Genomic DNA, 11,264 nt, shown 5'->3' with positions numbered 1-11,264 from the left:
CCATCTTGCGGACATTATTGTAAACGTTCGTGAATGGTTCTCAAACCGCGGATCTCTTACGTTATTTTTACTCAGATGTTTTTCTATAAGACATAGGTATTCAAGAGCTTTCTGTTGTTATTTGTCATATCTATTGTGACTTTATTCAATAAACTTCAATATTTAAAAAAATTAATTCGTTTAATTAATTTAATTTTAATATAAGAATGAATGAGATATAACGATTAGATGATTATTTGTTACAAGTATTAATGTTTTATGGAATATAAAGTTTTAAATTCTTCAAATTAGAGTGGTCACAGTATTGTTTATGTCGTTGAAGATATTAAAGCGTGAAAATTATTTGGAAATAATTTATATATTAATATAATCGTTTAGAGATAATTGAAAGGAAATCAAATGCGAAACTTGATCGAAGCACCAGTGAAGATGTGCAACGAATCAGGATGATTTTTTTACGCGGGAAACAACGTTAGAGTTTAGTCAGCTGCTTGTCAAAGATTCGCTCTCGTTTATTAATTTGCATGACTGTGAGTTATTGTCATATATTGTGTGTATACGTTATTTCAAATCAATTTTAATGACTATATCCAGGTAGTTATAAAATATGTGTTTGAAATTTAATGTGTGAAAAATATCAGTATCCTCTTATTATTCACATTTTTATTCAAAAGATTGTACAAAATTTATTATGTGATTAGGAAATATTATACACATATTATACACTACTTCGAATTATTTATGATTTTATTATTTATTGTTTTATTATGTAGTTATTCAAAATTTTGACAAATTTAAAAACTATAAATAAAAAATATATTATACAATTCTGCAATGCATGTATAATGCTGCGAAATATTAATTTATGTTAATTGATTTCAAATATTATTTTTAGTGATTAGTAAACATTGCTCGCATCGGAAATCTGTGTGCGTCTGTGTAGCTTTATTTTCTTGGAAATTTCAGAAAAAAAGTTTAGTCTTTAAAGAGGCATCCGTTATGAATTTATTTACATACATTTTTCATGTACTAACAGGTTAGATTATATGAGTGTTTTATTTTGTCATTCTAATAAAAAGTTAGAAGTTCTTATAAGAAGGCGGTGTGAAATCTATATCCTTATATAATTTAGAATAATTACTAATATGTGCAAAAGTACAGTTAAAAAAGTTATGATTAATGAAATTGGAAAATGTATGAAGTTACCTAACCTTATCCAAGTGCTTTTTGATCTTTATAATTAAGTGATCATATTTGTAAATTATTTATATGTCTCTGGTTTGCCCTCATTAATATTTTACGTTCGTTTCATTCACACCATTGTATTTTAAGTGTAGATAATGGTGAATTGAAATTTCAAATTAATCATACGTATTTTCATTTTATTCTTGAGGAGAAATTAAATAGATATTGCCAATATTGGTGCAATAACGTGCAACAATATTAAATATTTATATTATCATAATATTATTATTATTATAAGCATATTATTAGAAGCATTAACGAGTTGTATATAATTTAAATCAATAATATTAGATTTAATAATAATGTCGAAATAATTCCTACTATCTTCATTAAATTAAACGAATAAATGCGATATACTTATACATATGTATTATTATCAATGAGCATAAATTATCATATTGGCATCATCATGGTTTATACATTTTTGTCTTTTGTTGTTATTGCAGAATTTAAGACTTCGGCCGTGGTTTCAAAGTTCTACGTGCTCGTGAAAAATTAATATTCATCACGCTAATGAAGTATTGTAGAAGCTTTTACTGACGATAATGTCAACGAACAAGTAATGGAGATGAAATAATGTAACAATCCTGGCGGTGAAAATATCGGCGCAGAATATTTCAAATCATTTTAGATCCTTTCGGTAGATGTAGGTCAAAATTGTTATCCCCGCCGCTCGAAATTCACGGCGAAAATTACTATGAAATCCGAGAACCAATTTCTTTCAGTAACAATTTCCAATGAAATAGTCAAATATAATGTTAAAGCAAACATCTAAATATAATTCACGTTTTCGAGCATGCATTTGGGATAATTATATATAGATATCTACAGCGCATCGCATAAATTGATAACTATAATTTAAGTACAATGACAAATAAGAGTGTTAAGCATGATCAGTAGATTGTAGATATTTATTTAGATTCATATCTTTACAAACATGATTAAAAAGTGGAACCTTAGTAAAGATATATTTTACCTATCAAATATTATAACGAATACTATACTTTGGTATTTTTATATCTACAAATTATTCATAAATACGTAGCAATTCACAGTTTAATGATTAGCGTAGTCAAAAAAGTAGCGTCATAATCGATGTGACTATAGATAAATAAATAAGAAGAAGAGGAAAAAAATTTCTGTTTTGTTGTTAGATTCACCTCTGTCAAATTTACTATTCACATATTCTTGAAATAATTTGTGCATGGAAGGCCTAAAAAATCTTTATATATCGCTCAATGAAGATGCATAGTATTAAACCTTCTAGATGCGAGCAAGATAAAATTGTGCGACGTTTTTTGTTAGCCGATCGAGGCAGAAAAGAATAAGCAAGTGGACCAGAATATGAGTAACTCTGACAAACAGAAAAAAGAACAGAAAGTATAATGCTGTGTAATGCCTTGCGGGATGTTATGTAATGGTTATCCCAGTCTTGACGATCGGGGAAAGTGATTCTTACCTGACTTGCACAGTCACAAGATGCTTGCAAATACCTCTCAAAAGACGGTACTTCTTCGTTATATGATATTCGCATTTTGACATTTTCTTATTATTTTGGAGGATTCAAGAGAAACATATTTTTCTTTACATACTCTGCTATTTATCTAGGTGCTTCTTATATTTTAATATCTCTTACACTGGATTGCAATCCGCAAAATATTAATTCTTTAAATTGAAGTAAAATTTGAGTTCAATTCTCATTTTTCTCAATTCAAATTCTCATTTTTTTCAATAGAAAATTTGATACATTCAGAAAGAGAATAGGGTCAAGCGCAGAAAGAACAAGATTCTGTTCCTTCTAATCAGCTGGTTTAGATTAGGTCTTTTTTCTGGCAGTAGAAGATACATTGATCAGTGTTTCTGATGATGAATAATGTAGAAAATGTAATTGCTAACACTATCTAATTAAATTATCATCAGGTGATATTTCGCATATTATAACTGGTTACTTTTTATATAATTGTTTATCGACTTCACTTTGCATAAATAATCTATTTGCTCATAGTGCGTAAAAAGAGGTTATTCTGTGCGTAAGAAAAGTGTAAAAGTCGCTAATTATAAATTTGTATAAAGCTAAAGGTGTTCTTTTTAATTCGAACAGTATTGGGCGATAGCGCAACAGAAATAAAACATAACCCATCCCGAAATTATACGAAGGAGCAGTTAACACGATACAGCAATAACGATAATTTTACAGCAACGGTTCAAGATTCTTTGCCAATCGCTCTCATCTGTCGTTATTACTTTGATCTTTTGTTACGAAATTGCAGTCGCAATAATGATTAAATTTTACCCATTCGAGTTTATTTTGTCCACTGATTGCGAACGTTAATTTATCGATTCTTTTTTAGTTCTTAAAATCTGTGCTTCGAAGAACAGCAAACATTCCTGATTAATTTTCCAGGAAGCTGTTTAACGGATCTTTGATAAACATGCATTTGCAAAGACATACAATGACGCTAGTTCGTAAAATAAAATCTTTTTGTTTGCTGAAAAAGGTAAACGAAGGAACTACGCATTAATACGTTTTCTCATCGTTTAACGATGTATGAAATTCAGTAGTTATAATAGTTATCTTTCATTTGTGAAAGAGTGAAAATTTGGGCAAAATATGCGTAAGTTGTCTGAGAAACACATGCATATGTTAAAACAGTATCGATTATGCGAAACTCAAAATATATCATTACATATTGTTAAAGTTTCACGGATAAATGATTTTAAATGAAAATATTATACATGAAATGTCCAATTTTTAATGGTAACATCAAACGGTTGTAATTTTTTTCTAACGAAACCTTATTGAAATTGAAGAGAATTGAAATAAGCTTTAATTTTCACACTGACATCGTTTTCGCTTTCACGTTCTTCGTTGTCAAAGCTCTCATCTCCACGGTTGAATTTTTCATATTGTTGCAGCCTTGATACTTTGAGCAGGTACTCTAGTAACTCCTCATGCAAATAGCTAAATTACGATGATTCATTCTGACAAGTAAACTATACAAAAGCAAGGTTAAGAACGTAAATAAAAAATAATAATTGCATCTGATAGAAGCAAGTTCAGGGCTTTAGAATGACATATAATACATCTGTAAATACGTAAAAATATTTAGAAATGCTTTAGAAAATTGACGTTATAAAACCGCGCATTTCATATGTAACGGCCATTAACTAAACTTATTCAGAGCTTGAGACTTTCACAGCTTCGATTGTCACTACTCACATTGTTACACTTATTGATAGCACTTACATAATTATCACTATTTTGTCTAATATTGTTTACACGGCTGCGGAGTTGGTAATCAAAGTTCTCTAACCAAAAGTTTCCTCTTCTTTTTTATCTCCGACTTCGACTCTGATTCTGACACCGACCTCGACTCCATTTATGATACATTATTAACATACTAATTATGTGCATGTATACGTACATATCACTATTTTGCTCTGATAATGGAGTGACCAAAAAATTTAAACTTTAGAAGAGAGACGCTTTAAAATTTAGAAAGAAATCTTCGTGTGCCGTTTCAACGACATAAGCCTAACTTAACGCAAGATGTGCTACTGTTCGTGAAAGCAGTACAATCTGCCATTTGTCGTGTCACAAAACAATTGAAGATTTAACTAACCCCAATGTTGCATTGAAACTAAGATCAGGTTGTTAGCGGCTTAGTTAATAATATAATAATTTTGTCCTTTGACGCAAAGCTAATTGAATTATAGATATAACATTTTACGTGATAAAAGTAGAAACATTCTGTAAACTTCGTATGCAGTAAGAGCAAATTTGAAATTTGTTGAGTTGTGCCACTATCAAGGCAAAGTGGAGGTATGTAATATGTTTGACGAACAGTGATACTAATTTACGCACTATAAAAGACAAAATTTATATTGTGATGATTACATGCAAAGAGGGTAGAGGTTATTTTTTGAAATTGATATATTCGATTTCTTTATTAAGGGTGTGAACATCGCTACAATTACAATATATATTTCTACTCCTACAAAACAAATTACAACTCAAATTTTGCTCTAACACGCTTCAGAAATCACGATTTTCCCTCTCTAATAAAAAAATAGTGAAGTTTAATATTTACAGTACTGTTTCGTAGAATACAAGATTTCAAGGCAATTACAATTTTATACAAGGATTTCCTATATTTCGTATTTTTGTATTTTGATACAAATGCAGTGCTTCTAATATATAAATAATTTTATTATAACTTTCAATCATTTCGAGCATATTTTTCAACTTCGGCTCCAACTCCAATGATTAGACTCCAAGTCTGACCTCACAGCTCTCTTGTGTGTTTGAGACATACGGGAAAGAGACGCGTTTAGATGGAAAAGAATTCTAAAAGATGATTTCATCAGGATCTCACACTGATATTGCACCCGTGTGTATTATACTTTTGAGTCGATATTCTGAATTTCCTCTTGACAACTTTTCTGCCTCAGCTGTTCTACCTCGTTCGTAATGTACGTGTGATCTACGACTAATTATGATGATGCGACTAATTATGATGATAGTCTTTTTCGTAGTACGATGACACATCGTACAATAACACTTAATATCAAATAAATATTATTCTACTATAATATTTCCACAAACAATGAATTTGTAACGCAGAAAATCGAAAACGAATTAAATTGTGCACGAGGAAATAACATTATCTGCGCTTTTTCTGAACTCATATTAAACGATAATAACTATTACAGACGCATAAATTAATTGAACGCTCAACTGAATCTCATTGAACTGTAAAATTTATTAAAATTTCAACACTAATTATCTATTGACGCAATAACTGTTCACTGTTCATTGTATACCAAAATAGAATTTCTTACCTCGTCTTTTATCATACATTTATTAAAACACAAATATTTGGATATATCAATGTTCTTACTTTGTAACTTTCGTAGCTGACTTCTGTTTCTTCTGCCTCTCTTATACAATATCATTTTAATGTGTACTACTTTGAAATAATGTAATGCATTTTCTTTTGTTATTATGCATCGTTTTAAAGTTTACCTTTCGATTAATCGCTTTCGGGTTAGTCATAGGATTGCAATAATATATTAATTGTAGAAAAAATATTGGCGGCACCTTATGTCGATATCTCAATTATAGATTGATTGCGCTTCAAAGATGCTTATTATAAAAACCATGTTAAAGGTTAATTACGAAATACATAATTATTAAGTTGATAGGATATTATCTGTTGTTAACAAATATGTTAATATATTGAAATCGTAAATTTCTTCGTGAAAGCATTGGAAATGCGTAAAAGGATTATTGCAACATTTTTATCAGCGGCGTTTGTATACATATAATTGGTTTTGTGTTGTATCGTATTGTATATGCGGAAAAATTTGAATAAAAGGTAATGAGTTGTATTACGAAACTTGAAATCGGGGAAGTGACGTAAATCATAATTGCGTTGTTCGATTCGTTAATTAAGTTGACTGCTCTTTGATTTGATCGAACAGACGCGACAATTTATTCGCTTCGTCGTTTATTTTTAATGGAACTTCACCAGTAAATGGATATATACATAATATATGCGTTTTAGTTTTGCTTCCGTCACCATGCACACGTTTTTAAGTGTCCACTTTGTGGTGTTATATATCACAGGTTCAAATTTATACATAGTCATGCAGATTGGGAAAACGCGTTCGACCATTCGTTTACTTTCGTAATGTTATTTATGATCTTTACAATCGTTGTGCTATTATTATTAAGTATAACAATTTTTGCTTGTTAATTGCTTGACGATTTCAATTGGAACAAAAGATCACTTTTCTTTTCGAAATAAATATCAATCGAATTTGAAAGCAGAATAATATACAGCAATTCATGAAAGTATTTGAATATATTTTTAGAGTCTGAAACAAATACGTATGTAAAAGTTACGAGATATTTATTGTATATTTTATTATATTGTGTTATAATATAATCTTCATAATAACTATAAACTGTTTAAATATTGTTGATATTATCCGCTATATTAATAAATTTCCATATTTAATAAGTCAACCTTTAGACTTTAATAATTTTATGTTTAACACAATCATTCTTACTATGTGTACCTACTAACGTTTTATCAAATGTACGTGTTCGCAATAAATTGTTGTTATTTCTATACTCGGAGGTAAGATCGGGATAGTTATTATTTTATTGAATGGATCACACCGCTCTGAGCCAAAAAAACCTTTATTGCATGTACTTACACAAACTAGGGATAAAAACAAAAATCATCTTAAGCCTATCGATTAAATCTATCGATTGTAACTAGGATCATCCTCTAGTTACTATTTCTTATAACTAACGCATCTGCATATGGAAGGCGAGCACGAACTCACGTTATCATTTTCAACAATATTCTTCATAATGACTATAAACTGTTTAAACGATATTATCCGCTATATTAATAAATTTCCATATTTAATAAGTCAACCTTTAGACTCTAATAATTTTATGTTTAATGCAATCATTTTTACTATGTGTACCTACCAATGTTTTATCAAATATATGTGTTCGCAATAAATATGTGCTTTATATTATATTTTCAGATCGATCTTAAATTTTATTATTATAATCATGATGAGTTGTGTCGAACGACTATATGATTATAATAGTCGAAATTTTGAATGTTAAAAATAATCAAATACTTTTGCAAGTTACCTAACCCTAACCCTAACGCTAAACCTAACTCTAACCGTATGCGAGTCAGTTATGAAAGCGTGTCGTGATCTTTGGTCCAATAATTTGAATACCATAAGAAAAAAACTGCAGTGCTTGATTTATTTGACGTATCTTTGATACCATATTAATCAATATTATTATTTTTCAGTTATTAATTGCTTAAAATTTCCTATCAAACGACATGATAATTTTTCTTTCCAAACCTTCAACTCAATTCATATTAATCGAATTTGAAGATAAAATAATGTATATGAATTACTTGTAAACGTAGGTCGTACTTCCTGCTCGAATAATTTGAGTATTATAAAAGTATTTTTGCGTTGCTTGATGTATCTAGCATATTTTTGGTATAGCATTTGTCGATCCATCGATGATGATTAATTCCTTGGGACCTTCGATTATAAATTCTTGTTTCGCGCTAGTCGGACGCAACCTATCGTAATCGCCGGTAAAAGTATGATATATCTGTCGTAATATATTAGCATGTATAGCACATGCATTTGTGATGTATATGCAGTTTATACAGTGTCTCCTTTATGAGATGTGGCTCGCGACTTTCACCCGTCGTCACTTTCACTGATGAAAATTAGTAGTACTTGGTTTATTCGCTCTCGAAACTAGCAACTAGATCGTCTTTACTGTGGATGATAGGCATCGCGTGAAAACACTTGCTCTTTGAATTTAGCATGTATGTATAATCACGAACTAATCATTGGATCGTTGGTTTTAGTTTTGTTCTTGAAGACTAGTATTAGCAAGCACACGCACATGTACACGTAGTTATGATTTATATAATTTGAATTTGAATAGTATTTTTAATATACTAATACTAATAGTCATTGCTTGAACCAAATTAGAATTTCAATTTTAGTTTTCAGAAAAGTGTGGAAGATGATATTTGAAAATTTGATTCTATTTTGTGAATTCTTTATGCTTTTAAGTTCTTTATGTCAATGTATCTTATGTCAAGTTGATAAGTAAAAGATCGAAATTATACACTGGGGTGGTTAAAGTAGAAATCGTATGTCGTTAAAGTAGGAATTTTATATTATTTCACAGACGAGGTACAGACATTGACTAGTCAGTGATGCAAAAACGCAATCTCGTCGATGGTCACATCTTGTACCATTGACTAAGAATGGATACTTGTCTGTATCTGGATCATTGATTACCGATGATGTACGGAATAGACCTGACATTCACACCATTTTCGTATCGCATGCAACGTTACCGATTCAGTATAGTAGCGGTCTAAATTGAAACTAAATTTTCCTATGAAATTATAAATAAGGTATAAAGCAACATTTTGCATATGAAGCATAAAACCCTACACCTCTGCAATATCTATTTGCTCAATTGTTCTCCTTCAATCGTATTATACATGATATAACAGATTCGAATGGTGATTTCGCGCAAAACCTTTTATATTGTTATATTCTTAATGTTTTCCAATTTTAATGTGATTCAATTACTGAAATTTTCGGAGATTTTTGCAATTATTAATTTGATAACTCTCCCATTCATGTTCACGAAAGTTTCAGCTTCTTAGATAATAATTTTTCAAATGTAAAATTTGATTTCTATTATCCGTATATTACTAATTAATTTTTATATTATATCCCATTTTCTAACGAAAACATTTTTGAAAATTAAAAGGAATATTTTATTGTATGAAATTAATTTTGTGATTTACTAAGTTTTCATGCATAATTTACATGAAACTTAACACTAGAATCAACTATATACGAATGTATTAAATCTTACGTTATATGATACTCTGTTTCGCAATTTTTTAATAAACTCTATGAATGATATACATGATTGATCGCAGTATCACGATTATTTTAGTCTTCTATGCCAATCGATTACCAGACAATAATAAATTCTAAATGAAACCCATAAAAATTAAATATACTACATGTGTAAAAAAATTTAAGGGTTGACTTTTGAAGCTACAAGAAGATGAAAATAAACAATTAAAAGATCGCGTTTTCGGTTTTGTTCTATGGTTATTGACAATTAAATATTAGCCGAAATGTCCCTGTGCGCGGACAAACCTTCTTACACGAACGAAAGCAGATCAGCCTAAGCAGCGGAATGTACAGGGATCCTTAAATCGAACGATATATGGACAGTAGTATACCTCATACAAGTCATAAAAAAGAACATTAATAAATAAATTAATAAATAATAGCAAAAAATAATAATAACAAAACATCGCGCAGAATCGTTTACGTTTTCGAATGTCGTAATCTTCTTTTCTTTGACTTGTACGAAGTAAGCTGCTGACCATTCTTCTTTTAGCTTCAAGGATCACCCCTTAAATATTTTTACAGCTGTATCCGAACACCCTATAAATCATATAAATAGGTTAACTGTAACGAAAAGAAAATGATAGTACTTTTCCAAATTTTTGAGCATAATAGGTCTTAGTCAAAGAGGTGTAGGATACAAATATATTATTCACCACGTATAGTTTCTTTATAAATATTTAAAACGAACAAAGCCAAGTCAGGATTCATTTTCATTGAAACTACTGGTTTTATTTGCAATAGCATCGCCGCCGTAACAATGCCCCGCTGCATCTTAGAATGGCATAGATGAAGCAGTCTATAAGCAAAACGCGGCTGCAAATTAATGTAGACTATTCGTCTGCATCGGTACAAAAATTGGACGCGTGAATACGAAAGCTATAAATGTTAGACGATGTTTTGTAAGAACTACTGTACCTTATCTAATTTAATCTATATGCAATCTATGTGAATGACCCTTTGATACAAAAATAGTACAAATAGCAATCACAAGGTATAATAATACACATTGCAAAAAAGTAAGATAACTATTAATAGAACCATTACAGATGGCTAAAAGGTTAAACGTAACGAAATAATAGTAAAAATGACAATAATCGTTATAATAATAGCAATAATGGCAATAAAATAATAACAATTATAATTCTTAATTCTTATTGAGGTAAAGAAGCAAGAAGAAGGAAGGAAAGGAAATGGTTAAGGAGAGGAATCGCGAATGTCGATCTGAGCAGAATAACTAAAAGTATTGTAAAATGTATTGAAATCGATGGGATCACAATAGTGGTTAGAATGAGGCGATTTACACCGTTATCGTAGTTTGTATGACAAGACTCACGAAGGAAAAGCGCATGTTTCATAAGGCTACGCGCTGATGTATAAGGGTAACAGAAACGTAAGTTTCTCAAGGATTTCAGGACAATAAATGAAGTGGTTAATACGTTTGTACGTAAACAGAAGGTCGGCAGCGGGAAACCAATGTGACAAAAAAAAAAAAAAAAAAAAATGAT

Source organism: Bombus impatiens, unplaced genomic scaffold (assembly GCF_000188095.3).
Source record: "Bombus impatiens unplaced genomic scaffold, BIMP_2.2 scf_0487, whole genome shotgun sequence".
In the NCBI taxonomy this organism is placed as follows: domain Eukaryota; kingdom Metazoa; phylum Arthropoda; class Insecta; order Hymenoptera; family Apidae; genus Bombus; species Bombus impatiens.
Note: the sequence above shows the minus strand (reverse complement) of the source record.